Here is a 6,430-nt window from a genome sequence, read left to right on the forward strand (position 1 = left end):
GGTCAATTCTGACCGGGCTCGGCGAGTGCACTAGAGCGACTCGGCGAGTCTATACATGTTCACTGACTCCCTAGGATCCTCTTTTGACATGTCGAGTACTTCCCTGACTCGACGAGTTCCACCTGGCATGAATCGCGGGGCCACCACGACTCAACTCGCCGAGTCTCAAGAACAACTCAGCGAGTTCCAGCTCGACTCAGTCCACCTGTCAACCCTCTCTAACTCTCCCTGACTCACTGAGTCAACCCTTAACTCGGCAAGACCACTCGCTGAGTGGTTAAGGACAATCTTCATGCTACTCGCCGAGTCTGTTCTTCGGACTTCGCGAGTCCATGCCATGCATAAACTCAATCTCGCTTCTAAGGTCAGATCCGCTCCAACAACTCATAGATCTAGCCCTCCCAAGCACATTCATCACGTAAAGTTACCATCTTGGCTACCATGCAACGCCTACAAGGCTTCTTTTGATGAATTGACATCTAAAATGGTAACCTAAGTCCCCAACTCAAAAGGAAAGGCATAAAGCAGGGCATTTGGGACTCTCTGGACCCACTAAGGTCCAAATCTAGGTATCATTTCCCCTAGGGACCTCTCACACTCCAAATACAAGGCAAAAAAGGCATGAAAAAACCCTAGATTTGGCCATATCAACAAAAACACGAGAATAAGCTCTGAATGATACCTCAAGTAGCTTCTTCTGTCGAAAAGGAAATAGATCCAAGCTCCCCAACTCTCCTAGCTTGACCTTCCTCTTCCTTTCCTGCAAACACACTTAAAATTGGTGAATAATGGCCTCTTATCTCACTCACAAGAACTCTCAGCTGCTCTGGTGCTCTCAAGGTCGAAGGTAGCCGCAATGAAGGGCCATAAGGTCCTTTAAATAGGGCTCAGGACCGGGAAATTAGGATTTCATTAAACAGCACGGACTCGCCAAGTCCATTCCTTGGACTCGCCGAGTCCAGGCGCGAACCCGCGTCCAAAACTGCAATCCTACTCGGCGAGTTGAGCTCCAACTCGCCGACTCCCCTCACAAAATACCAAAGATATATGAATAAATAATACCTGGAAATCCGGGCTGTTACATTGAGTGGCTAAATTGATAAAATGGGTGCTAGAAATACAATACTTACAACCGATAACAGGGCCCTGTTTGTACTTGTCATGGAATGAAAGGCTTCGCGTCCTTTCCAGGGAATCTACTTCTTTCATGAATGGTTATAATTTTATCCCGCAAACACAGTACCCTCTTTCCCATGGCATTCAAGGTTACTCCCTGTTGGAGCAAGAAGATGCGGACCCTGCAATCTAGAAACATATAATTCAAACATCAACAAATTGGGGTAGCTCTTGGATTGTTAGATAACATGCCACATAAAATCAAAACCAAAGTATAATAAGTACGAAACAAAGTTTGGTTAGGATAAGTGAAAATTAACGAATATTACATTTCTATGACCTTAACCATTTACTTATGTGTCACATGTCCAAGATAAAAAGTGACCTCAGTGGAACCAATTGCTGCCATTTCAACAACAGCTTGAGGAAATTGAATTTTGAATTATATCCTGTAATATTAGAAATTATGATGCAAAATCACTTCACCTCTATAGCAGATATCATTTTGGAACCCCAAGAATCCATGGTCTCTTTCCATTCGAGGAAACCTCTAGGTATAACTGACTCCGAGTTCAGTTCCTACATCAACAAAAGTCAAATCCATGCAAAGTTTGATGAATATTCTGTAGTATACAATACAATCCCTTTTTGCCTAAAGTTATTTGGACACATCCATCTCATCTTGCAAAAGGATTTCATATACATCAGTCCTCACATTCATCTCTTTCTCACGCATAACTTCCAACAAATCCGATGACCAAATATTTTGAATTTTGAAATTTGAAATTTGAAATTGTAAAAGATGAAGATGTTATATTACCATGGACATGAGTGAATGGCATGAAAGTAAATTCTTCTAGCTGCTGACATGTCATGTGTGACATGGATTTCATACAACAAATATGATAATGCAAACAGACAAACACTCACTGATGGTTTCCTGTAAACCCCACAACAACATGATTCAGTTTCAAAGATTCATACTAATGACACAATTACCCCTATGAGGACAGATTAAAATTTTGATCTTACTTGTGTAAGTAATCATCAATGATCCATCGAAGCTTACTAGGGGAAGTATGAAGATGTCAAATTTGATTAATTGTATTATAGAGTTTGGGACTGAAGGGGTATATCTGTAATTCTTGCACCAAAATTTTCCAAATATTTGCAAGCTCTACTTCTGAATGATGCTTCCATAGCATTTGTATATAATAGTTGAATAGTAATTCAAGTTGATGAATTTGTCTTCTCCATTATGTTATCCACAATAACTAAACAAATTCTACAATCTAACAAGATTAAATATGATAAAAAATGACTGATTTAAAATGATCATGAAATCACCTGGAAGCACCATGGAAAGAGATTGATCTAAAATTTCTATTCCAGATTCCAATCCAGAAGTCAACTCTTCAAATAAAGAAGCACAACAAATAGAAGCAACAGAATTTTCATTAATACTCCCATGTATCCATGTTTCCTGAATTACCCTTATTTGTTCTTTAAATCCCTGACGTGCCCTTAATAGCTGTAAACTTGATGGTTGACTTTTGAATTGACTAAATTTTACCCCACATCCCAAGCAACAAAGAATGTGTAATGTTCGTGATAATGCTGATTCTGAGCTCCTAGAAGAATTGTTGTTTGAAAGTTCAAGTTCAAGTTCAGCATACCAAAAGAATAAAAGTGAGGCGTTTGATTTGGGATCCTGTGAGTCGTATAAAATAAAATTAAATGATAATATATATATATATATATATATATATATATCAAGTTTTTGTAATTTGTAAAGTAAAGATAATCTTGATTTTTATTTCTTACCCATGGAAGCCCTTCAATGGATAATAATGCCATGCCAAATACTTTTCTTGCATATTCTATATTCCCAAATGCAGCTTCTCTTCTTGCATAAACACCACATAAATGTACATCTTGTATGTATTTAGTTATTTACTATTCAGTTATATAAAACATATTTTTATATCGAATAAATAATTAAATATAAACAAAATAAACATACCTGATGATTGCTTTTCAAGAGGCTTTTTGCCAATGTCCCACATGGAGTAATAGCAACACTAGAGGAGTTCATTTTTGTGTTTGAAATCTCTTCAGCAACAAGTGCAGCTTCTTTTAAAATATGGTCATGTGGAAATACATTTAAACATTGTAAACTAACATTTCTAACAAATTTCATCATTTCACTTCTCATGTTTATGTTATCAGAGTTGTTTAAAACATGTTCTAAACTGTAACCACTTTGAGTTTGATTCTCATCTATTTTTGTTAATATCTCCTCAACTTTTCTCAAGTCATTTAATATAGAATCTGGTAATGAGTCCATAACTAGGGTTTTTTCAGCCCAACCTGAACTATTAGTTGAACACCTACAGAAAAATGAAAAAAAGAAAACTTTTTTAGATTATATTGTGATCAGATTATATTAGTTGAACACCTACAGATTATATATTAATGAATATGAGAGAAAACATGATGACTGATGAATATGAGTTCAGTTCCTACATCTTCCTCTATCTATTTTTTTTTTCTGGGATTGTGATAGCTTTCTTCTATCTATGCCTTTTCAAGAAAACATGATGACTGATGAATATGAGAGAATGCATGATAGCATAGGTAATTACCTTTGTTCAGCATCTGATTGAAGACGAAGGAAGTCCTTTAATGTCTAATATTTGGAGAATGGAGGAAGATGAAAATATACAACAGGAGACGGATGATTGAGAAATTCGAATGGATGTTACTGATTACCTGTTGCATATGGTATTTATTCTTCAATCGGAGAAAAGTACAATAATATATATATTATAATAAAATATATGTTGCAAAATAGAAATACAGAATACCTTCAATAATGCTTGTGTGGCTGCTTCCCTTTCCAGGTCTCTTTTCCATTTTGCTTCTGCAGCAGCTTCCGCCTCCACTCGCCTCCGAGCATCTTCAGCTGCCTTGGCTTCTGCAGGTCTCTTTTTCTAAGATTATATATATATATATATATATATATATATATATATATATATATATGTATATATATATATATATATATATATATATATAACCAGCCATAAAGATTCCACCCAAGACAAAAAAAAAAACATATCTTGCAATTTCCAGATAATTCATATCATATACTACAAAGGATAACTTTAGATATACCTTTGCCCTAGTAAACTAAGTAGAAGCCTTAACATATTTTACCTCCTTTTCAGAAGCACTGCTAGAATCAGAATCTGCAGTCAACAAACACTCAAGTCTCATCAACAACCCAAACTACAATTCACACCCAAACAGTACTTTGATAAAAGGGTTTAAGTTTAACATAACAAAAAATACCCTTAGATTTGTGCTCAAAGAAGCATAGGTGCTCAACAACCCAACATTTAACTGAAAAATGAAAATAAGTCTACTTTAATATCAATGTCCATTAAACAATGTCCACAATAAATCACCATTAAACAGGAGAGCAAGAAGAATTCCCAAAAATCCATAAGCATAAATTATTAACTAATAAGTTGCAATCTTTAGACTTTAGGTGATATATCTAATGTAACACATGGAAATGGAATTTGTTGCAGTTTTGACGAGACCAGACAGAAAGTGTAGTTGTTCAGCAAAAGGACTCTCCCTTTCAAACCAAGACCATTGACCATTGACCATTGACCATTGACCATTGACCATTGACCATTGCATATCAATCAATCACCATTCACCAACCGACAAGTAAGAGCTTGAGCAAAGCCATTCTAATGTAGAGTCCATTTTTAGCTTGTCTAAAATAAGCAGCCCTTGGGGTCCCCATCTACATCCACTGTTATCTACAATTCACAAACAAAACTCTACTTAATTATATTATATTATATATAAAACTAAAAACAAAAACAAGACAAGAATTTGTACCTCATCAAGCCTAGGGAGAGGATGCATGACAATGGCATGTTTCTGCATCACACCCAATACATCTCTATCAATAATGTATTTCCCATGAGCTTCCTCATAAAGATCGCTTCTCTCTCCAAAATGTTCCTTCTGGATGCGAGTCTGATACACCATATCACATTTCGATGCCACTTCCTTTAAATCAACACTTTCTTCCCATTTAACTCCCTTTAATGTTAAGTACTCTTTGATGTCCTCCTAAATTAATCCATCAAGACATTCACACATTCTTTTCAGATACATATAATATAATATATAATAACTGCATACCTTCATCTTTACAACTTCCGGAGAGACAAAGTAGATCTTGACATCATTGTATTTGGCTAAAAGATATGCAAGAGAGCGAACTGTTCGCCCATTTGCAAGATCCCCAACAAGTTCGACTTTGATTCCATACAACTTTCCTATCTCTCTTTCAATGGTGTACACATCAAGAAGAGCCTGAGAAGGATGCTGACCTGGACCATCCCCAGCATTGATAACAGGAATGTTAGCTGTCATCACTGCTCTTCTGGCAGCACCACTTTCAAAATGCCTCATTACAATTATATCCGAATACCCATCCACAGTTCTAATAGAATATGAATCAAAATAAATAAATAAATAAATAAATAAATAAATAAACTCAGAATGAGAGAAACAAGATGAAAGAAGGCACTACCTTCAAGTGTTTCTCCCTTTGCAGCAGAAGAGAATTCGCGTGCATTTTCTATTGTTAAAACTTTGCCACCTAAGCGCTTCATTGCTGACTCAAATGAAAGCCTCGTTCTTGTTGAAGGCTCGTAAAAGAGAGTAGCTATGCTAAAAGGGTTTAAGTTTATGCTTGGAACGAGATTTAAGTAGGCCAAATTCAAGATTCGTGAAATTCTAGGGCACATGATGCTACATGTCGCCTGAATTTTAGTCTACCAGAGTTCCGACACAGAAGTCCGACTTGTACGCTTTTGGAGTTGTACTTCTTGAGATATTGTTAGGCGAAGAAGGCAAGTGAGGAACGAAGGAAGGAGTGTCGATAACTAGGCAAGGCGGCAGTCGAATCTATGGAGGGGGAAGAATGGATCGTAATTAGGGCAAGAAGGAAGCAAAAGTGGAGGATAAAAAAGAAGGCGGGTGTTCAAAATTTGAGGGTTTTCATTTTCCCCCTATCTACTAAACGCGCTTTTCATTAAAATTATATTGCGACACTCATAGACGACGCCCATTTAAGATACAGCGCCCTCCGTGTTTTTAATTTTTTCTCGTATGACGTTATTTTAAGGGCACGCAATAATGCGTGACCTAAATCCTTAAATTTTTTGAAGAGATGACAATTTTTGAACGTCACTCTCCTTTGCGTAACATAAATCAATGAGTG

General features: G+C 36.5%; 2 pseudogenes; both read right to left on the reverse strand.

Moving 5' to 3' along the window:
• Nucleotides 1–1,223: 1,223 nt before the first annotated feature.
• On the reverse strand, nucleotides 1,224–4,822 carry LOC145095930 (uncharacterized; annotated as a pseudogene).
• Nucleotides 4,823–4,843: 21 nt separating this feature from the next.
• Nucleotides 4,844–5,954, reverse strand: LOC145095931 (aspartate carbamoyltransferase 1, chloroplastic-like; annotated as a pseudogene).
• Nucleotides 5,955–6,430: the final 476 nt, after the last annotated feature.

This window comes from Lactuca serriola, chromosome 3 (genome assembly GCF_051521515.1).
Source record: "Lactuca serriola cultivar US96UC23 chromosome 3, Lser_US96UC23_V15, whole genome shotgun sequence".
Taxonomy (NCBI): Eukaryota; Viridiplantae; Streptophyta; class Magnoliopsida; order Asterales; family Asteraceae; genus Lactuca; species Lactuca serriola.